General features: G+C 45.9%; 1 protein-coding gene across 2 annotated transcripts in view; it reads left to right on the forward strand.

Moving 5' to 3' along the window:
- Positions 1 to 1,337: 1,337 nt before the first annotated feature.
- Positions 1,338 to 25,107, forward strand: part of LOC138452671 (geranylgeranyl pyrophosphate synthase-like) — a 182,975-nt gene continuing 159,205 nt past the window's right edge. For both annotated transcript variants that reach the window (XM_069605025.1, XM_069605026.1), the window contains exon 1: positions 1,338 to 1,461. The gene's annotated coding sequence lies outside the window, so the exon portion shown is untranslated. The remainder of the gene's footprint in view (positions 1,462 to 25,107) is intronic.

Below are 25,107 nucleotides of genomic sequence, written 5' to 3' on the forward strand. Positions count from 1 at the left end.
TCACTTAGGCCTGTGTGCGTTCTTGTGCTGTGGTAGGGGGTGGGGGGGCAGTAGAGGCATAGGGTTGGCTCTCAGTTGCCAAGAGGGTTCAATGTAAGGCTCTGTGCCTAGTACACCGTGCCTTTTCTAAACAGGGACCGGAAGACGTGCAGTAGAAGTTTCTTCCCTACGTCCCTGGCAGATCTCTGCGGTCAGGAAATGCAAATGTAATGGCCGTCCCAAAAATATGTAGGGTCCGTATCTTTGGAATGGGCTGCCTGCTGGCTTGAGAGCCACGGCTAATCATCTTCAGTTTAGGAAAGCCCTGAAAACGTTACTGTTCTAGGGCCACTACTATGGCCTATATCGCCCTCAGTCCACGCGGCAAGAGGCCTTCTGGTAGTAGTGCGCGTTATAAATTGCACTAACATAACATATGTGGAATACCACGTGTTGCCGATTGTTTTAGTTTCTCTGGGAGGTCTTGGTACAGGTAGCCCCATTCAGGTGATGTGTCCTGCACAGCTATCACGAGGGACAGGTGCTCTCTGCCCAATCGCATTTGTCATCCTGGCAGTTGGGCAGCGCGGTATGTGTCACTGATGTGTCACTGATTCTTTCTATGTACCACAAAGCCATTGGCACGTGGCATAGAGTAGCCAACGTGCTCTGGCCTCGTCACGGCAGCCCACATGTGTAGCAGGGGTCTGCATTGATTGTGGTGTCCATTTTACCCCCTCTCCGCCCACCAGTCCCCCCCCCCCCCTGTCATCTTGTCAAGCGTACTGCGACAGTTAAGCCCTGGGAGAAGTGGAAGGTATGTTGGCTGCGGTCTTCAGAGGTCTCCAGCAACACGCCACCTGTATGCGTCATTTGTTAGAATCCATTAATTTCCTTTGATGTGCATGAGGACTACAGGTCGTATGAGGCTACTATGCGAATGTCATGGTTACAGAGTTCTTGAGAACACGAAGGTTAGTGTTAGATAAAACCGCACTAGTGGCACAAGCTGCTCCCACAATGCATATGTACACTAAGATATGGTAAACATTTGCGTTTATATTTTAATTTTTGTACCGCGCGACAGAGACCCGCAGGCGTACGCGCGCTACTTGATGTTTGATGGTCAGACAAGCGAACAGACAACTAGACATACACCGGAGCGGCCGCAGACCGCCGGCAACAGAACTCAAAAGCGCTATCTAAACATAAATGCTTTAAGTTTCTTCTTGAACTCAGTGGCCAACCAGCCCTTTTGGAACAGGCTGGAAATCTCGTGAGACCAGCAAGCAAACAATCGGGTGGTTCCCTAAGCAATATATTCCAGTGGGAGCCTGCGTAGTGACGCCGAGCCGGCTGCCTCCTCCCTGAAAAACCTATGAAGTACTTTGGTACTGTGATTAATGGTCGTGCTCTGAGGCTCTGAGCTGAAGCTACACACCTTTAACACACATTCGCTTCACGAACAGAACAAAACACCAGGTAAGTGGGAACCCGTGCCAGCTTTTCCGATATTTCAGAGGACAAAAGGGAGCGATTTCCTGGAGCTTCGAAAAATAGGCATATATCGGAGACATGTCACTTTCATTTCGTAGCCTGCTAACACATTATTAGCGACTCAAGTGACATTTGGACACATAGCAGAACCCGTCAATGAAACATAATTAACAAACTGCATGGCCAGATAGAGTAAGGGACATTCCTTGGCTGTGCTCCTGGGCTGAAGATTACAGGGAGGTTCAGGTTTTGTTTTATGGCTCTATGTGAAGACGATTCATGCTGTATTCCTTGTTGCTTGTCTAGCATCTGGGAAGAGCGAGTATTGAAAGGTATCTTTATGTTTTTTGTGTGATTAGCGTAGGGGCAATTGTTTTCCCAGAAGAGGAAGAGAAGCGCAGAAAGTAAGTGACTATTTGGGGAAAGAAGGCGGCAAGGTTCCAGTCCCTTTTTTGCACTTATGCCCCTTTTCAGTTCAGCAGCATAACATTCTAAACTGTGAAAAGTGCAGAAGGTGAGTATGTGGACCACTTGTGAGCGCTGTCCCGTTGTTTATGTAGGGTCAGGGAAGACCACTTGTGAGCGCTGGCCGGTTGTGTATCTATGGTCACGGAAGACCACTTGTGAGCGCTGGCCTGTTGTGTATCTATGGTCAGGGAAGACCACTTGTGAGAGCTGGCCTGTTGTGTATCTATGGTCAGGGAAGACCTCTTGTGAGAGCTGGCCTGTTGTGTATCTAGGGTCAGGGAAGACCACTTGTGAGAGCTGGCCTGTTGTGTATCTAGGGTCAGGGAAGGCCACTCGTGAGAGCTGGCCTGTTGTGTATGTAGGGTCAGGGAAGACCACTTGTGAGATCTGGCCTATTGTGTATCTATGGTCAGGGATGACCACTTGTGAGAGCTGGCCTGTTGTGTATGTAGGGTCAGGGAAGACCACTTGTGAGAGCTGAGCTATTGTGTATGTAGGGGCAGGAAAGACCACTTGTGAGCGCTGGCCTGTTGTGTATCTATGGTCAGGGAAGACCACTTGTGAGAGCTGTCCTGTTGTGTATGTAGGGTCAGGGAAGACCACTTGTGAGAGCTGGCCTGTTGTGTATCTATGGTCAGGGAAGACCACTTGTGAGAGCTGGCCTGTTGTGTATCTATGGTCAGGGAAGACCACTTGTGAGAGCTGGCCTGTTGTGTATGTAGGGTCAGGGAAGACCACTTGTGGGAGCTGGATGTAGGGTCAGGGAAGACCACTTGTGAGAGCTGGCCTGTTGTGTATCTATGGTCAGGGAAGACCACCTGTGAGAGCTGGCCTGTTGTGTATATAGGGTCAGGGAAGACCACTTGTGAGAGCTGGCCTTTTGTATATCTATGGTCAGGGAAGACCACCTGTGAGAGCTGGCCTGTTGTGTATATAGGGTCAGGGAAGACCACTTGTGAGAGCTGGCCTGTTGTGTATCTATGGTCAGGGAAGACCACTTGTGAGAGCTGGCCTTGTGTGTATGTAGGGTCAGGGACGACCACTTGTGAGAGCTGGCCTGTTATTTATCTAGGGTCAGGGAAGCCCACATGTGAGAGCTGGCCTGTTGTGTATGTAGGGTCAGGGAAGGCCACTTGTTAGAGCTGGCCTGTTGTGTATGTAGGGTCAGGGAAGACCACTTGTGGGAGCTGGCCTGTTGTGTATCTAGGGTCAGGGAAGACCACTTGTGAGAGCTGACCTGTTGTGTATGTAGGGTCAGGGAAGATCACTTGTGAGAGCTGGCCTGTTGTGGATCTAGGGTCAGGGAAGACCACTTGTGAGAGCTGGCCTGTTGTGTATGTAGGGTCGGGGAAGACCACTTGTGAGAGCTGGCATGTTGTGTATCTAGGGTCAGGGAAGATCACTTGTGAGAGCTGGCCTTTTGTGTATGTAGGGTCAGGGAAGACCACATGTGAGAGCTGGCCTGTTGTGTATCTAGGGTCAGGGAATACCACTTGTGAGAGCTGACCTGTTGTGTATGTAGGGTCAGGGAAGACCACTTGTGAGAGCTGGCCTGTTGTGTATCTAGGGTCAGAGAAGACCACTTGTGAGAGCTGGCCTGTTGTGTATGTAGGGTCAGAGAAGACCCCTTGTGAGAGCTGACCTGTTGTGTATGTAGGGTCAGGGAAGACCACTTGTGAGAGCTGGCCTGTTGTGTATCTAGGGTCAGAGAAGACCACTTGTGAGAGCTGGCCTGTTGTGTATGTAGGGTCAGAGAAGACCACTTGTGAGAGCTGACCTGTTGTTTATTTAGGGTCAGGGAAGACCACTTGTGAGAGCTGGCCTGTTGTGTATTTAGGGCTATGGATTAATTGGCTCACCTGAGTGATGGAGTAATGGGTGGGTTCGCGAGTGAAGGACTCATATGGATATATTGTCACAGCGGTTGTTCTGGGGACATTGTATTGGAAACAGACATTCCGAGGTCGCATATCCGTCTTGCCCTGTTTACCTCCATGGATCTTCTAAGGTAGTATTTGCTTGGCCCATGTTGTTGGGGGTTAATGCAGGTATGTTGCCAGTGTTCCTGTATGCTCCACTTGGTATGTGAGGCTATATCATTCATGGCATCACAGAGTGGTCAACAAATGGTCCATGGGGGATCTCAGTGACCGTGTTCTCTCAGGTACATGGACCAGCCCCGGTGGTTTCTTTAAGGCACGTGCATCCTCTCACGCTGTCTGTCCTGCAGCCATGCTCCTTGACCTGCATGTCCGGCTTCAATACTTGACGGCACAGCAGTCGGTAACCTGGCATATTGGCCTGAGTTGTGCTTCAGCATCCTATGGCCCAATTGTACTCATGTGCAGGAGTGGGGTTCAGCGGTAGCTTCTAATTGGGTGTGGCGATTGTGTGCGTGCATGTTCCTCCTGCAAGCCTAATGATGACCTTTGAGAGTGTAGTGTCATGTGATATGATATGATATGGCATTTATAACGCGCCTATGGCAGTGTCTTTGTATGCTTTACTGTTTGTATTGGGCATGAAGGATAGGGGTTTAGGGCCCTGTGATTCCCCTCCCATACAAGTGGTTGCATGACTGATTTAATGCCTGCTGCTTGTTTTGTGTGGCTGTTGTATGATCAACCACAGATGCCCACACAAATAGGGGAAAATAAACTGCCTTATTGCGGAAATTACAATCTTGGCCAAGCTAAATAGAAACCTAACAGCCACTCTCCAACGTCCCTTAGTCTCCCCCCAGTAGCTCGCTCGGGGATTCAACAGAGTATTGTTATATTGCATATAGTCCATACTATACATGTTGTCATTAACTCACTATCAGTGATGTCACATAATTCCCTGTGGAACACTGCACCTGTGCTATGAGTAGAATCTCCAGAGTTGTGGAATGTTTATGTAGGAACTGTGGGCAGTTAGTGGTTGACCAAGGAAGTGAGCTGCAACCCTCGTTTACTCATTTAATTGTTTTTGCGCGGATCTGGGATTCGAACCTTGGTGTGGTCTCGCTTCCAAGACCAGTGGGTTGCCCCTGTGCTATCCTCCGTCCACATGTTTAAAGAAGTTTCTATGTTATTTGGGGTTCCTTTACCCCTTTTCTGCCCCCCAGGTCGGGGTGGACCAACTAATAACAAATGTCAATGCAACAACGGGCTGTCTTCACCGTGGGACATTAGCAGCAACCTCTGTGGGGTTTATTTATTTATTTATGTTTATTTATATAGCGCGCAAACAGCCCAAGGGCATTGAGGCACTGTTACGTACAATAGCTTAGTTACAAAGGCACAGGAATAGTAACATTCAATGGCACATTCTGAATACGACAAGGCATAATACTGATATTAAGACTGGTACAATTGGTCATAACATTCCTGCATATGCATTGGGTCAAATGAGAGGTATTCCAACTGGTGCGACGCCCCTTATGTAAAGAGGGTGGTTTTTATGGCTTTGCGGAACGCGCTGAGGGAGGCCTCACCTCTGATAGTGGGAGGTAGGGCGTTCCAGTGAGTAGGTGCGAGGTATGGGAAGCTGGATCCGCCCGCTCTGGCTCTTTTTACTAGTGGCACAGAGAGCATGTTGGTATATGATGATCTGGTTGGCCTTGTAGAGGAGACGGGGTGGATCCTTTGAGAGAGGTAAGTAGGAGCAGTGAGGTGAATCCACTTGTGGGTAAGTATCAACGCCTCTGTCTATACCACAATCTCATGATTTAACAAAGTATCTGGCCTTTCATGGTCCTCAGTCTCTTGCTGTTATTTCCAGACTCCTCCTGAACATACTCTTCCTACCTATGATGCCTGACTATGGGAACACTGTTTTTAGAACAGAGAATGTGTTTTCCAGGTTGTGGCAGTGTTTCCGTTGCACTAAGGACTCTGCGTGTTCTCCTTCCTTGGGGGTCTTAGAAATACCCTATCTGGTTTGGAAAATGCTAAGCAAGAATGCCCCACAGGAAGAGGGCTGCCTGCGACCACGTTGTGTGCCATCTTTGGGATCAGCTGTGCCACTGGGAGGCTGGTAGCTTGCCTCCATTAACCCTGTTTGGAGTCTCATTAGAGAGGAGAGGACCATTCTCCTGCCAAATGTGACAAGCCCCTGCCAGACAACATTGTCACGTGCTTCTGAACTGACATATCTATCTACTGGACTTTGATGCCAAGAAGACTAATAGAGACATACCTTGTATTATGAAGTGCAATACACGTTGATCTCTATAGACTCTACATTTACAAGTCCAGACAGTACAACTTGAACGATCAACCAGAGTCAATTGCTTTACATATGTCGCTATGCATGTGATGTTATAACTATCACCACGTCGCGCATGTGACTGAACAGCTCTGTGGTGAGTGAGTGGGATTAATTATTTAGGCACATGGCAAGGTGAGTCTCTTGGTGCCCCTGGTCATCACAGTAGAGCAGAAGAGTTGCAGGTGTTTTACTCAATGACTGCTGAACGGGTGCATTGTGAGAAGCGCCCTGAGGCTAAGGTGGTGGAGTTCTAGCCCAACATTGTGTCTAATACCGTACACAGAAAAATGCCTGTCCATGTGTGGGGAGGAGGGATCCCAAACGGGAATCACCTGCAGATCAGAGCCAGCAGATCTAAGTAACTGGGGGCGGGGGAGGGGGGGTTGGTATATTGGGATGTATTTGCTCAGATATAGTAGTCTGATATCCCAAAGGCATTTGTGTATCGGACACAATACCGTAAAGAGGATCCTGAGTTCGACGTCAACTCAGTGCAGAGAAGTGCATGTTGCAGATACATGGTCCTGCTACTGAAATCCTGGTACACTTTTGAAAGCCACATTTTTGTTTGGCTGGCACTGGGCAAGGGCATTAATAAGTAGTCCTTACTACAGGTATTAGTATAATCCAGGCAAGAGTTCATAAGAGCTCCTACGATGAGGTCTATTTCTTTTAATAGAATACAAGGAAGTGCAAACTTAAACAAACATGTGTCAGAGCACTGTACATATTTTGAAAAACTTTAGCAATAATTTAAAATACAAATATTAAAACAATTGTCATCACATTAAAACACAGTCAAAACATAATCAGACTAAAATCTCTCACTAAAAAAATCTAAATAAGCATGCTCATACATTTTCCAGGTGGTGTTAAACTAAATAAAATATTCATTTGAAGACCAATATCCAAAGCCACGCCTTATCCACTTTCCGAAATTTCTAATAATCAGCAATTGTTCGAATCTCAGAGGGGAGTTCCAGTTTTTTAAGGCGGGTCCATAAATGACTGGTTCATAGTTAAGCGCCATTTAAATCTAGAGTTTTCCAGCCGTAAGGATTCTCGGCTCTGCAGGCCTCTGATGCCACCAGCTAGTGTCCGTTTATCAGTAAGATATAGTGGAGTTTTGCTATAAAATGCTCGGTGTGTTATGCACATTAGCTTGGACTGAATCCTCTGTTCGATTGGGAGCCAATTAAGTGATTTAAAAATGGGAGTAGTGTGCACCTATTTACCCACGCTGCGCATTAGCTGAGCTGCTGCATTGAACACTTCTTTAAAGGGGGCTAACAGTGATTTTGAAAGCCCAACCATCACAGAGTTCCCAAAGTCAATCCTGGATAGAACTAAATATTGAACTAATACACAAAAGTGGGCCTCTGTCAGATAGAGTTTTACTGCTCTAAGCGAGAATAGATGAAAATGTGCAGTTTTTGCCTCAAAAATTATTGTGTGGTATAAAAGAAACATGAGAATCTGGTGTGACCCCAAGGGTTTTCACTGTTTTGGGGCATTTAATGTCAGCCGCACCTAGCACCTAATATCTTGGATTCAGAAAGCCAATTGTCAAAGGATTTGACGTCAAGTGAAAAAAAATGTAAAACTCAGTCTTTGATGGATTCAACTTTTAAAAATAAAATGCCATACAATTTTCAATCTCGTGAGGCAGTTTCCCAAACTTCTGATATCCCCTATTGACGAGATTTGAATATACCAAGGTGTTTCATCAGCATAATAGTTCCATATATATGTTACATAAGATTGGGGATACACTTGAACCCTCTGGTGCTCCATAGGGTACGAGGAGTGGGTTTGAATGGTTTTGGCCAATAGAAATGAACTACTGCCTATCAGAAAGGAAAGTCCAGAGCCAATTCAATACCTTTCCTCCTATCCCCATTTGATATTGGAGCGCCTCTCAAAGCATTTCATGGTCAGTGGGATCAAGAGCCGGTGATTAGCTCTAACCGGACCAATCGGCATTCCCCTCCACTATCTAGGCATTTCAACACATTATCTAGTATGTGGAGTGGTGTTGTTTCTATACTACATACTTCGCTAAAACCTGATTGAAACGTTGCCAGAAGTTTATTATTTTTGAGTGTATAAATGATACAAGTTGCTTTTAGCACTGTATTATTTTGCAGACATGAAGAATATAGAGGTTAGAGAGGAGAGAAAATTGGGAGAGTCTAGCGCAACCCCACCACACGTAACAGGGGAAATTTCAGATGGACAGGTACCTGAAATCAGCCGTCGGGGACCTCCTGGTTAGGAAAGAAGGATGATGTGCAATGGCTGTGACGCGCTTGTCATCTGCGGTTGCCAGTCATCATTCCAGATTGTCAGAAGAGCAGTTCTTGTGCCATGTCTGGCACAGAAGCCTCATCAACAACATTCAAGCATGCCATTGCCTGTGATATAATTCTGTATTGAGGTGGCAATACTCTCTAGAATGTAAGCCAGCTAGCCTATAGTCAGTGGTCGAAGTGTGAGAAAAGAAGTAGTGGAACTATGTTCCCTGCTAGCCTGCCCCTCTCCTCACAAACCCCATTGCCCTGCCCCCTCCCACACACAATACACCCCCCCAAAAACATGTGCCTGATGTTTAAGGGAATGTTCAGTGCAGTGCACTGAAAGTGCAAGTTTCAACTTCTTCCTACACTGTTATTTTAAGACGAAACCGTTCCGGAACGGTTTCTTTTTAAAATAAAAGTATCGGAGCTGTAAAACTTAATTAAAAAAAGTAGTGGAGCACCGCTCCCGACCGCTCCCGCTCACTTCGACCACTGCCTATAGTTAGAACTATCACAAGGGTTTATTGAGTAATGGTCCAACTAGACCATGCTTAAAGGGGAGGGAAAAAGATCTTTTGAAAAGGAGGAGTTTCTGATGAAACAGACACACCTGAGAAAAGTCTGAATAGTTGAAGATGGAATAAGCCCTGCAATGAAATTGGTGGGCTTCATGGAGCTGAGGAGCTCTGACAATTACACATTCTATCTTATATCTAACATTTACATCAAGAGAGACCTTTATATGAGTAATTTCTTTGGTGAATGTGGCAATACGTTTGTTGGAGGATTCAAGCGAGGGGGCGTGGAAGCCAAGCACTAGCTGCCACACCAGCTCTTCTGCAAGGAAATGCAGGGAGACATTCAGACCTATAGCATATCTTGAATAATATATTTAGTGAATATCTACATGCAACATAGACCTCACAATGTATATTCACCATTTCTATTAGCAAGTGATGATTGATTCTTGGCAAGCAAGACATTGTGTTGTGTGCATGTGGAGAGAAGACTGAATGCTATGCCTTGCTACTAGCTTGCAAGGTTAAATATTTCCCCATTTATATACAACATTCAATTTTCCTTAAACTCTCTAATTAATCCGCAAGAATCGATCATGTTTTTTTCTGGATCTTGTTTAGAAGGAAAACATTCATATTAACAACATTCTTCTAATGTCCATATGGAAACAAACATGCATCCTTTTCCACGTTGTTTTTCTAGCCAATGTATCCAGTGAACGATTTGCGTGTATTCCTACACCAAGTTATGATATGATATGGTATTTATAACGTGTCTATACACAAGTGTTCCAAGGCGCAACACGGCACGGGAGGGGCAACAGAGGGAAGACAGAGACAACGATCTTACTAGGCCAGGTAACATTGAGATCACGCAAGTGCAGGGAAGAGAAGAAAGGGGAAAAGTGCAAAAGGGAAAGGGGAAGGGGCAGTGCAATATATAGGATCAACAGTAACAAATCAATAGAATAAATAAAAAACAATAGGTAAAAGGTGCAGCCAGCTTTTGCCAAGTGCAGGCTTGAGTGCAGACATCAAATGTCAGGAGCTGTTGGGGACTGTAGGAATACAGAAACAGCCCCCACCTGCAGGGCTTACCTGGGAGGCAGTATAGGTGTGCAGCTGGTGGGGGAGAGGACCTGGGCACGAGATCAGAGGGTAGCCAGGTGACCAGTGCAGTTTCAGTCACGAGTTCAGCAGGGGAGAGGAGGAGAGAAAGCAGAAGCAAAGAGGAAGGTCTTGAGGTGCTTCTGGAACCGGAGATGGTTCTCCTCAAGTTTCAGGGAGGCAGGGAGGCTGTTCCAGAGGGAGGCTCCAGCCGAAGAAAGAGATCTCCCACCAACTCGTTGCTTGGAGAAGCGACTGACCCTGAGGGAGTTGGAGGCGGATGAGCGAAGAGCTCGAGAAGGAAGATATTTAGGAAGAGAGAGTTGAAGGTATTGAGGCTCCAGGCCCCAAAAGTCCTTCTGGACAAGGCAGAGGGTTTTGAATGTTATCCTCGTAGCCACTGGGAGCCAGTGCAGAAATTTCAGTCCTGGAGAGATACGATCCCTGGGCTTGAGGCCAAGGACAAGTCTCGCAGTCCTGTTCAGGATGATTTGCAGAGGGCGGTGAGTAGAAGCAGGTAGATTTAGAAAGAGGCTGTTGCAGTAGTCCAGCCTAGAGAGAACTAGAGCTCTGGAGACAGTGAGCTTCTGGGGGAAGAATACCTCTGATGAGGTGCAGTTGGTAGTGTGACTTCTTAGAGACGTCAGAGATGTGAGGAGAGAAGGAGAGTGTGGAGTCAAAGATGACCCTGAGGTTTTTAGCCTCACGGGTGGGAGAAGGAAGAGGGCCAAGTGAGGCCGGCCAGAGAGTAATAGGAAAGGAGGGAGCAGGTGTGCCGATGAGGAGAATCTCAGTATTAATGGCATTAAGGCACAGATCATTGACGGCACAACACTCCTGGATAGCACACAGACAGTCAGAAATGAGAGAAGGCGAAGAGGTGGTGGAAGGGAGCCTGAAAATGAGCTGAGTGTCGTCCGTATAGCACTGAAAGTTTGGGCAGAAAGTGGCAATGCAGTGGGCAAGAAGTGCCAGGTATTGGTTGAACAGCCAGGGAGAGACATTAGACCCCTGGGGAACACCACAGGTGGAGATAGAGATAGAGGAGAGGAAGGACCCAAGTTGGACCTGGGAGGGTCGATCAGAGAGGAAAGAGGTCAGCCAAGCCAGGGCCTGATCTTTGCTAACCAGGTTATCACGGAGATGGCTGAGCAGGATGGCATGGTTGGCCGTGTCAATGGCAGAAGAGACATCAAGTAAGATGAGGACACAGAGGGTATTGGAGTCAAGGTTTAAGAGCAGGTCTTCACATGTGTTCAGGATAGCAGTTCCTGTGCATAGGCAGCTCTAAAGCCAGACTAATGGTCATGGAGACAACCAACCAATTCAGTGTGAAGATTAAGCTGGGAGATGGCCAGCTACTCCAAGAGTTTGCACAGGAAAGGAGTGGTGGAGATTGGGCAGTAGCTAGCAGGGCAGGAGGGGTCGGCTGAGGGTTTCTTAAGAAGAGTGTGCACAAGGGAGTGCTTCAGGGGGGAAGGGAAGACTGCAGTGGTGAAGGAGTGGTTGCAGAAGTTGGCCAAAGCAGGAGCCAGGGTGTCAATGTGGTCCTTGATGGTTTTAGAGGAACAGGGGAGAACCTGTTTTGACGAGACTTTCAGAGATCGGACTTGTCTAGAAACCTTGCCTAGGGAGAACAGGGGAAAGGCAGAGAAGGAGGGAGGAGGGGTGACCACAGAAGGGCCAGAGGAAGAGCGGGGCTAGAGGGTGGAGGAGGAGAGGAAGAGAGTGAGGACAGGATGTCCTGAATTTTAGAGAGGAAATGAGAAGCCAGGGCCGTGCAGAGGGCCTGGGAGGGGACAGGAGAGGTAGAGACTGCAGCAGGATTGGCCAGTTCCTTGCAGATCTTAAAGAGTTCGGCTGAGTTGTTGGATGCTGTAGAGATGCGGGCTCGGATGAGGGCTCTCTTCATGGTGCGGACAAAGAGCCGGTATTGCCTTTGGACCAGGCGGAAGGCCCGTTTGTTAGAAGATGTACAGGAAGCACGCCATTTCCTCTCAGCCACCCTACACTTGTGTTTAAGGGTGACGAGGTCTGAGTCATAGCAGGAGTTGCACTTGGCTTTGGGCTTCAAGAGGATCCTCATGACAGGGGCAAGAACATGAAGAGTACCAGATATAGCAGAGTGGAGCATAGAAAGGGCTGTGTCAGGTTGTGAGTCAGCCAAAGGGGAGGTGGGGAGAAAGTGGTGGTGAAAAAGCCTCATCTGACACACACCACATGGGTCAGATAACCGAGAAGGTAGATGGCAATGCTGGAGTTGGCTTGGCCTGAGGGGTGGAGAAAGTGAGCTGGGAGGAAAGGAGAAAGTGATCACTCCAGGAGAGAGGAGTGTTGAGAGGGATAGAGAGGGGAAGGTCTGAAGAGATCAGAACATCCAGAGTGTGCCCTGCAGAGTGAGTCGGGCTGGAGGGGAGAATAGAAAGAGAGAGAGAGTCACAGAGGTCGCGAAAGAGTCCAGAGGAAGGACAGGAAGCATCCAGGTGGATGTTAACGTCTCCAAGAAGGAGGAGTTGAGTGGTCGAGACCAGGGGGGAAGAGCAGAAGTCCACCCACTCGGAGAGGAAGGAGGAGATCTGACCTGGTGTCGATTGATGGTAGCCACAGTATGGGAATGGCTAGTAGAGAGAGAGAGCCTGCAGATGAAAGAGGACTAGGCCTTTGTAGGAATGACAGAGGCAGGAATCCACTCGGGGAACTTGTGAAGTGTAACATTTCATCAACTTTTGTAACGAGTAAATAGAAAGTACTATGAACAATCTCATTAATACAAATACCAGTTCAAACTTATTTCTAATTTCAAAAGTATAATACAATGCTACACATATCAAGGAGGCAATTAGGGAAACACTCTCTGCTAAATAAATGATTAACTCTTATGAAGATGGCTCTGTGGCTCGGCGGCCCTGCGGTCCCACGGATCGGTGGACCGGTGCTAAGGGGCCTCAAGGATTCACTGGAGGCGAGCACCTGGGGATTGTTTTGGGAATCTCGTCCATTCCCGCTGCGGTAAGCGCCCCAGAGTCATAAATCATTTTAGGATAGGCAGGACAGTCCTGTACCACGCGAGACGCGTGGTCCCTCATTACTGTCCCTCCTCCTTATTCTTTAATCTGCCGCTGCGCAGGCTGGGTTTATCATGGCCGTTAACAAAAAGAGCAATACTGACGGTCTGTTGAATGGACACCAGGAACTGGCTGTCGGGGCCTTGCAGGGCTCTGCAGCCTTATCCCCTCTGATCAATAGAGATCGCGTTTCAGAGGTCCTGGCACTCAGTACTCTTAGGAGACTGAGACGCGAAAAACCTCCTGTTACAACAATGCCTCTATGCAAAATAAGACCAAGACAGGAATCATATAGCCCTCTTTTGAAGATTGGTACCCCAGAACCGTACTTCCAGACAGTATCCCAAAATCTGACACTGTTGAGATCATGGCGCCTGTACCAATCCCAGTCAAATCCCCATGTCCGGAAAAAAGGCCGGAAGAATTCTTTAACCACACAGAGAGTAATATAACACACTCTACCTTAATATTCCAGGTTCCCCAAGGCGTGGCTAGGCCTAATCTAGCTCAGTTTGAGCACATCGATTCCTCGCAATGGCCAGCATAGCCAAAGAGTTACTCCTATGTAAAGATCCTTTTGACCTTGGTCTTCTGACTGATGCTCTTAATGATTGGGTGGCGGACTTGCGACCACCTAAAGTAAATAATACTTCACAGACAGACGGGCTGTCCACTCCTATCACCCTACCACAGATATTGAAGTTGAACAACGCCTGTCAAGTTCTAATACCTAAGGAGACAAAAGATCAAGCTACACAAACTAACTCCTGGAGCGAGGCGCCGCCTAATTCCACCTTGTCATGAGTGGACAGTAGGGAGAATATAACAAACTTCTCTTCTAATAGCCTAACTTATGAAACATCTCTCCCCCTTTTGATCCCCGACCAGAAATCTGACCATAAGGGGGTGAAACCTCCCACAATGATGAAGGTTAAAAGTGAGTCTCTACCCGTATGGAATGCTCGTCTAAAAAAGGCACAAATGCCAATAATAAAGGATACGAACATGTACGACTTCATCATGGATCAAAGAAACTTTGTTATTAATAACATTCGGAAAATAGATGGAAAAGAGACCAGAGAAGGTCTGCGCAATAAGGTTCTGGCTTGGTTGCGGCAAAGAACTGGACCTGGTGTGGTTAGACGCACTGACTTAAAAATTCTGCGTAGAATGGACCAGAGTGACTGGTGTTCACAAGCTAACAGTGACTGTGTTTTAGTGGGTTGTGGGGATAGTACCTTACCTGCGTTTCTCAATTGCTGTAAATATTTCCCCAGAGGGCCCTCCTCCTGTAATTTGATTATTTGACGTATGTCGGCTACCTGGTTTGTTGAAACTTCCTAAGACTCTCTTTTGGAATTACTTACATTGTATTATACCCTGTTTAGGCTCTTGAATGTATTGATGTTTTGTTTTGTCTTGTAAGCGCCCTTACGCCTTTGGGTCCCATGGCGCGCTATATAAATTAAATAAAGTAAAATAAAGTAAAGTAAAGGAGATCCAACAGCCTCTTATCGGCTAGTTGTGGACATTACCGACATGTTCAAATGTCTCCATGCAAACAGAAATGTTTTATGTCATTCTTTGGTGATCATAAATTAAATGTACATCCACCTAAAATGCCCAAATCTTCCATCCTTAGGAATAACTAAATCATAAATTGCCAGGATCGATATAAAGATTTGATGAGCAATAGCCAAAACAGCTGCTGGGTGCCACGCATAAAGCAGTGAGCAAGAACTTCCTCTGGAGAATGAGGAGCTGATAGCCAGCAGGCTGCCGATCAGACTTCCACTTTCAGTCCATTACTTGTGATCTATCCTGCATTAAACGTCCTCTTATAGAGTGTTCCCAATGTACCCTTATAGAAATCCCAAGAGGCAGAGTTATTGTCACGTAAATATGTTGCATTGCATCAGCCGGCTCGATGAGCCAAAGTAGCTCTGGGTAGCGGTTGGTGTCTAGGCTACAACAAGGAGCTAAATGGCTCAGGGCTCCCAGCAATGGGAACCCTGAATTTCCATATGCATTATTCACTGATTACATGTTACCCATTTACAATATGGCCCCCGGTATCCAACGGCTTATTTTCACAAAGAACAATTGCAAACATTTCCTGCAAGTAATTTTTTTATTCAGTTATCTGTTCCAAGCCTCTGCGAACAGCATAGTAAACCACAGTAAATTTCAGATCTACTGAAGTAATGTTTGCAGAATATGATCGCTAATCAGCTGGGAGGATAGCTCAAGTGCAATGTGCTTTTCTTGGAAGTAAGACAACGGTCCCACGGTTGGAGGCTGGAATCCGTCATGAAGCGCAATATAAATACCCAACTCAATTCGTTTTTTAAACTGCTTGAAAATTCCCCACTGCTATCTTCATTTTTCAATGATGTCTTAATTTTGTATTTTGTGGAAAACACACCGTTGGGTATCCAACAGCTGTTTTGCTAAAAGCTAACATTGATTGCAAGGAATTGTTTCCAATTGTTTTTTGAACTGCCCATGACCTTTGGTACAGTAATTGTCAAAGATAAAGTGCATGTGTAACTGATCTATTCCCATCCTGCCAGTTCACCCCCCCCCAGTCACCCTGCCAGTCACCCTGCCGTTCACCCGGCCAGTCACTCTGCCAGTCACTCTGCCAGTCCCCTGTTGTTAACTCTTGGATTCCTTGTATCTCTACTTCCTTTACCGTGTCCTTTCCCCTATGATTTGTAAAGCCCTCTGTTGCTTCCCGAAGCCTGATCCGCACTCAATAAATACCCTTATAATAATATTAATAATTGGCCCTTTCCAAAAGCCAAATACCACATGTTGTCTGATTTGGGGTGGTTAATTGAAAAGCCTTGGTGAGCGGGCACTAGTTATTTATTTCAAAAATTAGTCCAATTGTGTAATAATCAGTAAAGTCTGTGCTCCTTTTGTCAAAATAACCTCACTTTCAATGTGAGGTATAGAAATTATGAAAAGAATGGTTCCTGGGTCGGAAATGTCGAGCCTTTCGGAATGTGTTTTTTTTTTAACACAGATCCAAATCGGTACTGCCCCAAAATATCGTATCAAAAGTGCCAAATGTATGTTTTCTGCGCATTCGGCATACTTAATAATGGCGAATCCCAAAATGCCGAACTAGGTGAGCTGGGGTTGCGGGGGAGGGGGGGTTGGGTTGCCCTCTCCCCTACCTCTGTATTATGGGCTTCAGGGGTTGCGTGGGTGTTCCCTGCATACATTAAAGGGAAAGTGGGGACAAATGAGTACATTCCCAAAAGCTTGAGTTTCAAAATGTAATTCGGAAACTTGAGCTTTTTGGAATGCGTTTTTTAGCGCAGTTCCTAAAAAATCACATACAGTTATTTAGTAAACTTCCCACCCATCCACCTCCTCCCCTACTGCGCTTCTTGTTACTGCACTTGCACGATTCGAATGTCACAAGGTCTAGTAGGACCATTTCTGTCGTTTATATCCCCTGCTCCCCCACCCTCTTTTTTGCCTTTTGGCACCTTGAAACACTTTTTGATGTTTAGTGCGCCTTATAAATATTTCAATAAATAAAAAAAATATATACAGTTAATGAACACTTTACATCGGATTCAATGTTGTTTCTCTGCTTCTTTGTACAAACGTATGAGATCTACAACGATTTGTTCACAAAAAAGGTGTTTATTGCAAAGACACAGGCAGTCTATAATGTCCAATGCACTTTGGTCGGTGGACCATCTTCAGGGACGAAGTTCTACTGAAAAATTAAATAATAAAGCTTGTAAATACATGATAATTACCATATTTGAACTCATTATGTCAACTGTTTAAAAAAATAAAATCCATTTACCTGCCTGCTGTGTTGTTATTTGTGCAAGTTAGAGCTTATTTTCAAATTTCTTGTAACCCACCGGCTTACTATTCAAGGATCTATCTTCAAACACTAGGATACAAGCGTGTTCTTGTAAATGCAATTCTGAGTCACCAACATTAGTTGCATTCGGAGAAAATCGATTTCTATATCATTTATAGAGAATATTTAAAGTATGAAAAGTGCATACCTCTCTCTGTAAGGTATGGTATTCTTCAGCAAAATGTTTCCTTTTTTTTCTACACGTTCCCTGTGATAAAAAGTCTAACATTAACTTGTTATTCTATATGGTTTCTACTTTCCCACATTATCTCATGACAGTTCCCGTTCTCTTACTTTTTGCATTCACAGTTTTTTACTTGCATAAAAACTTTCTAAAAGTCGTCCGGCATCCGTGCATTGCTGTGGAAACAGATCCCTGGTGCCAGTACAGCTTTAATCTTGTAAAATGGCGCCAGCGGACGCAAATGCGATGACGTTACCGATGTTGTGACATCATCGCGTGCGATTTGCCATTTTTATTGTTTCTTGTTTACATACAAGGTAGAAGATGCATGTTACTATTGTCCACGTGCCATGTTAGATTACATAAACATAATATGCTATGCATATTGTCTTTGTTCCTGTGTATTCCTTAAATAGTCTATTGACAGATTTACTTTTATCTCCTGAATGAATTTGAACCTACATGAGTTGTCAGATTTATTCTGGTAGCATTTGGGGTGGTAAGCTGCTGTGTCAAAGAGGACCCCTTTATATTGGTTGTACTCTATCTCTTCTTCAGTTTCCCTCCTAATTTGTGTTATCCCCAAATATGTATAATTTTCAAAAACATCTCTAAACCCCCCGTTATATGTCCCAACCTTATAAAATAATCACAAAAAAACCATACAACCTACAAATAAAAAACAACATATACATCATAACATATATATTACACAATGTCTGTAGTGTTGAGCTTGCAAATTCTTTATCATGGTAAATGATATCATCTTCTGCAATATCAAATAATTAATCTTCGTCAGCAGGTGGCTCAATCTCATGAGAAGGTGGAGCGGTGCCAGGTGCCTTCCGAATGTTAGATAGGTGAACCCAATACCGCAACTCCTTCACCCAACAGCATAGGGGGTGCAAAAATCACAGTGTAAGGGCCCTGGAACTTCTGTTCATTGCAGTAGCTATCAACGTTGACTGGCTGACTCACTACCTTATCAGTTTGATGGGTAATGTCCTCCTCTTCAGTGGAACACAACTTGTCTCCCGGTTCCCTTTCCTCCTCACCTGAAGTTGAAGAGTAGTTCAGTTTCTTTCTCCTGGCGTACAGAGCGGGTACGCTTTTCTTCTTAAGGAGGTAAGGTCGGCCTCGAAAGGAAGCCACCATGGCTCAACAGTGGAGGCACGGTGACCCGCCTCCGCGACGGACAAAATACGGAGTGAGGGGAAAACCCAACGGCGTAAAAACCCCTCGGAGCACTGAAACACGCTGAACCGGGGACTAGAAAAATGGTGAAGGTACATGCTGCAGATCCACTTGAGGTGTGTAAGGTGGTGAGCGACTGAGAGGCAAGTAACAATGAAAGCAAGGGAGAAGCAGCGAAGGAAACCAGGGGGGAGGAAAGGACCCCAGAGACGGAAGGAGAGGGAGAACAAGCAACAGGAGAAAGTAGAAAGCGGGCGGAGCACCGCCAAGAGGAAAACGTAGATGAGCAAGAGCAACTGAGGGAAACCCGAAGTTGCAATGCGCCGAATTGCCTAGTGTAGAGTGGTAAATACACTTTGGCGGCGGCCATATTGGAAAAGACTAGACCGTTTGCGCCGTACACGAGAAGAAGTGACGCCGCAGTTCAATGGCGGCCAAGTTTCCACCTCTTCCATAGCCGCCAGTAACTCGCGGTCGTGACAGTATGCCCCCCTCTAAGGTGGCATCCCCCCGGATTACCGGGATGCAGGTTGTGGAACCGGCGTACCAAACGGGGGGCATGAACATAGGACCGAGGTTCCCAGGAATCTTCGGACGAAGGAAAGCCCTTCCAATGTATGAGATATTCTAGACGTCCCCGGTGATAACGGGAATCCAGGATGTGGGAGACTTCGTATTCATCAGTGTTCGGGTTGGGTAATATGCGAAGTCTAGGAGCTTCCTGCTTCCTATCGTCAGACACATAGGGACGTAACTGTGAGGAGTGAAAAGTTGGATGAATCCGACTGAGTGACTTGGGCAACTTGAGGCGATAAGCAACTGGGTTAATCTTAGACAGTATGTCAAAGGGGCCAATGTAACAGGGAGACAGCTTGGATGGTCGGACCCAGCGAGGTAAAAACCTTGTAGACAACATAACCTTAGTACCCTTTTCCCAAGCCGGTACTTGTCTTCGGTGTCGATCAGCTTGTTCTTTGTACTGAACGCATGCCCTGGCAGTTATGTGGGCTTCTCTTAGTTGAGCCAGGCTGGTTTCTATCGATGGAATGGAGGTATCCTTCCAGAAGGTGGGTATTATAGATTTGGGGTGGTACCCATACAGACAATAGAAAGGGCTCATACCTAGAGAGGCATGGATAGAGTTGTTGTAAGTGAATTCAGCAGTTGGGAGAAGAGATACCCAATTGTCTTGGGACTGGTTTACAAAACACCTCAGGTACTGTTCGAGGGTACCATTCAATCGCTCAGTTTGGCCATTTGTTTGAGGCTGGAATCCCGAAGAGAGAGCCCTCTCAATCCCCAATAACTTGCACAACGCTGACCAAAACTTAGAGGTGAACTGGCTGCCACGATCGGATACAATCTTTTGTGGAAGGCCGTGTAGTCTGAATACATCCTTAAGGAAGACTTCGGCCGTAACCGAGGCCGAGGGTATGCTGGACAAAGGAGAAAAATGTGCCAGTTTAGAATAGGTATCGACAGTAACCATGATGCACGTGCAATCTTGGGATACAGGTAAGTCCACGATGAAATCCGTAGGAATGTTCATCCAAGGACCTGGAGGGATCGGATTGAGTTGAAGCAACCCCAACGGCTTCTGGTTGGAGTTCTTGTTTCGTAAACAAGTCAAACAGGTCCGAATGTAAGCCTGAGTGTCTGCCTTCATGTTGGGCCAATAGAACGATCTTTGGAGCAACTCAAGAGTACCACGTAGACCCCGATGACCCGCGACCTTCGAGTCATGACACCACCAAAGGGCTTGTACCTGGAGATTGTGTGTAGGGAGGATCAACCTCCCTCGGTTGAAGTAGTCCATCCTTTATTTTCGACAGGTATTCTCCCTAGGCTTGGAGTGAGTTCTTCTAAAGAAGGAGAAGCTCCCCTAACCTCCTCCAGAAACGATGACACCACCAAGACAATCCTAGAATGGGGGAACATAAGTTCTTTCTGATATATCGGGCTGACTTCTTCTCTTCGGGATAACGTGTCTGCGACTTGGTTTTGGGAGCCTGGAATGTACGTGATGGTAAAATGAAATTGAGCAAAAAAGTGTGCCCATCTGGCCTGTCGAGTATTGTAACATTCCTGTTGCCTCAAAATCTGCACATTTTTGTGATCGGTGCGTATTAGAAAGGGATGCATACTCCATTGGAGCAGGTGTCTCCATTCCAGACAAGCCAATTTCATAGCTAAGAGTTCTTTCTCGATGACAGAATAGTTTTGTTGGCTGGCTGTCAAGGTCTTAGAGAAATAAGCTACTGGATGTTCCATGTCGTGGTTGGTTTGCAGGAGGACAGCACCCACCGCCGCAGCAGAAGCGTCAGTCTCCAATACAAAAGGCTTCTGTTGGTCAGGCTGCCTGAGAATGGGGGCCATGCAAAATCTTTTCTTGAGACAGATAAAACTGTCTTCCGCATCCTTGTTCCAAAAAAGGGTGTGGAGGGTTTCTTTAGTAGAAAAGTGATGGGAAGCTTAAGTCTCGAGAACTCTGGGATGAATTTCCAATAGAAATTTACTAGACCTAGAAACCTTTGGATTTCCTTTACGGATGAGGGAGATGGCCATGCGAGAATGGCTTCTACCTTCTTGGGATCCATGGCAACTCCCCTTTCAGAGAGTATAAATCCTAAGTAGGATATGGACGACTGGGCGAAGGCACATTTCTCTAGTTTCACCAGTAGGTGATGTGATTGGAGTCTGTGTAACACCTCAGAAACTTGGGAAGTATGTTTTTCTTTCTTACGGGAATATACCAGGATGTCATCAAGGTAAACCACGGTGTTGAGACCCAACAGATCGGAGAATATGTGGTCCATGAACCTCTGGAAGATTGAGGGGGTATTAACAAGTCCGAAAGGCATCACTCGATATTCAAAAATCCCATAGGGAGTGCGGAAAGCCGTCTTCCATTCATCGACGGACTTAATGCGAAGTAGATGATAGGCGTTCCGAAGATCCGAACTTTGTGAAAATCACCAGCCCCTGAGCGGCTTCTAGAATCTCTGAGATGATGGGCATGGGATATCTGTCCTTGATGGTCACCTGATTAAGACCCCTGTAGTCAATACAAGGTCTTAATTCCTTAGAGTCTTTTTTAGGTATGAAAAATAAGGAGGCGCCGGCCGGGGATCTTGATGGTCGAATCAGACCGTTGGCAAGGTTGTCATCCAAGTAACACCTGAGCACTTCCTTTTCAGACATAGAAAGGGGGTACATTCTCCCAAAGGGGACCAAGGCCTGAGGTATGAGGTCAATGTTACAGTCCTCTGGTCGATGAGGGGGGAGTACTAGGGGTCTTTGTTCCTTGAAGATGGCTGCAAATTCCTTGAAGTGCCTGGGAATACAATGGATGGAGCTCTTTTCGGTGGCACATACAGTCTTGACTTTCTCAAACCCAGGTCCAGGCAAACACTTCTCTTGACAATAAGTTGAGCAAAAACTCAGTAGATTGTCTGTCCAGTTTATAGTAGGATTGTGCCTATGGAGCCATCCTATCCCCAATATCACAGGGAAATGGGCTGCTCTGATGATATCGAATTTTATCACCTCTGAATGTTGTTGAATGGATACTCACACTTCCTCTGTAGTATGAGTGATGAGCCCGGAGCATAAAGGAGTGCCATCTACCCCTTCCACCTTCTGGTCTTCCTTCTTGGGAACTCGGATCAGACCCACCTTATCAGCCCATAAGGTGTCTAGAAAGTTCCCGGCAGCTCCACAGTCGAGTAGGGCTTGAGTCTCCATCTCTTTTCCTCTGAACTGGAGTAGGACGGTGATAACCATTAAATGATGATCTTCGGAGGATTTGGCCGAGGTCACCGAAAGAGTAGTGTAGGAACTGAAGGACGCCCCTCGATAGTCTGTCCTACCTACCCATGCTAGGGCGTTACCCGTCATGTGGGTAATCATGAACCCTACCTTGGCATGGTCGGTAGAAAAGGTGCCTCTTCTGAAAGCAAAGTGAATATTGCATGCATCCAAAAATTCCTTTACTTTCCTTTTGGTTCCATCGAATTTGCCTGATACCAAAGGTAGGGGGGGGGAGATCAGCCATGAGCTGTTCTCGGCCGGCAACCCTCTGTTGGAGAGCGGCATTCTCTGTCTTCAAAGTCTGTACTTCCAGATGTAGGTTCTGTACCGCAGTGACAAGCTCCTGGAGCTGTTGTGGAGTTGCCATTTCGGTATTTTGGCGTTGCAAGCTATCAACGTTGACTGGCTGACTCACTACCTTATCAGTTTGATCGGTAATGTCCTCCTCTTCAGTGGAACACAACTCGTCTCCCGGTTCCCTTTCCTCCTCACCTGAAGTTGAAGAGTAGTTCAGTTTCTTTCTACTGGCGTGCAGAGCGGGTACTCTTTTCTTCTTAAGGAGGTAAGGTCGGCCTCGAAAGGAAGCCACCGCGGCTCAACAGTGGAGGCACGGTGACCCCCCCCGCGACGGACAAAATATGGAGTGAGGGGAAAAGCCAACGGCGTAAAAACCCCTCGGAGCACTGAAGCACGCTGAACCGGGGACCAGAAAAACGGTGAAGGTACACGCTGCAGATCCACTTGAGTTGTGTAAGGTGGTGAGCGGCTGAGAGGCAAGTAACAATGAAAGCAAGGGAGAAGCAGCGAATGAAACCAGGGGGGAGGAAATGTTAATGACTCCAATCAAGCATTCCCACTAAGTCAGTGCCTTGTCTGGGATTGCTCAAGGGAAGCCCTTATTGATATATTTTTATGTCCAGTTCGTTTACTCTGGATGACAACCCTTGTATGACACACCTCTCTTAGAATCCCCCTGACCCCACTGAGCCAAGAAGTAGGTTTGTTTTGCAAATTAAAAGGTTTATTGGAAAAATTAAACAATAGATATATATCACACTTTTATAATAAATTAATATTTGATATCACACTTAGACATATGACAGTGGTTAACAATGGATGATGTTATACTAGCAGACTGGTTTAATTACTTAGGAGTAGTATAGAGGATAAGGTAGCTGAGAATGCTTTATATGGTACAAGGAAATGCAAGGTGGAAAGGAAGCAACACAGGAATAAACTTGATATGATTTCAGCAAAAGATAATAGAATCACTTTTCCCCTTTCGGCAATTCACTCCCCCACTTTATGCAATATAAGGAGATGGAAGTAACACACACAGTCTTCAGGAACACAATCACAGTACAATACGAATTCAGTTCCCCCCTAGCAAGCTTAGAGAAACAGGGATGATTTTAAACACAGGCGAAGTACTTTAAAGGTGGTATGCAAAGAAGGGAAAAATATGCTAAAAATGATTTTAATTCTCTATAAGAGATTCAGGGTGGGTAATAGCTACTTTAAATTAGTTCAGGATCACTTTAAAAATGCTCTATGAATGATTGTCAGATTGCAAACGAATTTCAGCAAAGGAAAGCAAAAAGCTGCTATTTTGACACGTGAAGAAATTTTAGCCAAATCGCAATTCGTGGCACTTTTTACGAATGCGTCGAGCGCGATTACGGAAAAGGTATAATGAATAGGAAGTCGTTTGGAAAGCCTAGAATCTTAGCCTGATAATGAAAGTTAAAACTCGCTCCTAGCACAAACGGTTCAAGAGATACGGACGATTTTGTGAAGGTAGTTTCTCAAAATAAAAGTAAAAGCTCAGAATGACTGATGAGAGTTTTTGCAGCTTTGAATCAACAGAAGGGACACGATTTATAGGATGCAGTTCTCAATAGGTTAAAATAGTTTGAATTAGATTATTTTAACTAAGAGATTGGTTTTGCACAGTTCTGGCTGGGTACTCACTCCTAATTTTGGAAGGAATGGGCCTCGTCACGGATCTGGTCAACAAAATGGACTGGACTTCTGGCGGTTGGTTCTGAAGTCACAGCTATCTGGGCCAGCTCTGCTCTGCTGGTCTGGTCTGGGTCTCTGGTTCCGCTCACAGCGATCTGGTCTGGTCTCTCTGGATACAGCACTGCTTTCTGGGTACTGGTTCTGTTCTGGATTCTGGAGTTCTCCGTCAGCGTTCTGCGCAGGAATTCAGTTGAAGGTTGGAAAATGAATGTCCCTGTCTGGCTTCCAGTAGCTCTTTTTACGTCTTTTGAAAATGGGTGTGGAGGCTAACTTTGTTTGCCCAACCCACTCACGATTTGATAGGTCAAGGATTTCTCTTTGACCTGATTTGAGAAGGGAACAATGAGTCAGAGTGATGAGGTAGGTTTATGGGTCAGAGGGTCCTCCCCTTGTCAAATTGCACACAAATCTATTTCTGATCCAAATACCCATTTATCAATGTACCATTTTTCTAATATTATCTGTCCAGTTAACATATTTTCTGTAGCACCAAACCATCCGATCACTGTCTTTGTAAGATGTCGTGTCCACTTATGACAGAATTCTGCCCTTTTCATCAAGAACACAACCTCTAAGCTTTTCCAGATTTAGTATGCACACAAGAATACATTCTGGCAAATGTCTGCTGGTGTTCAGTGAGATTTTTGAATATCTTGCAATGTTTAAAATAGGCATTTTTAGCTTGCATTTCAGAACAACAAAGGTGATTTCAAAGCGCTTTTATTTTTAGCCACCGGCACTGCTGTTTTTCCTTTGGCACACATTTCACTCATGGCACTCCTGGCCCCTCATGCTCACACTGGTGGGTGGCAGGTCA

This window comes from Ambystoma mexicanum, chromosome 4p, assembly GCF_040938575.1.
Source record: "Ambystoma mexicanum isolate Mex_15411 chromosome 4p, UKY_AmexF1_1, whole genome shotgun sequence".
NCBI lineage: Eukaryota > Metazoa > Chordata > Amphibia > Caudata > Ambystomatidae > Ambystoma > Ambystoma mexicanum.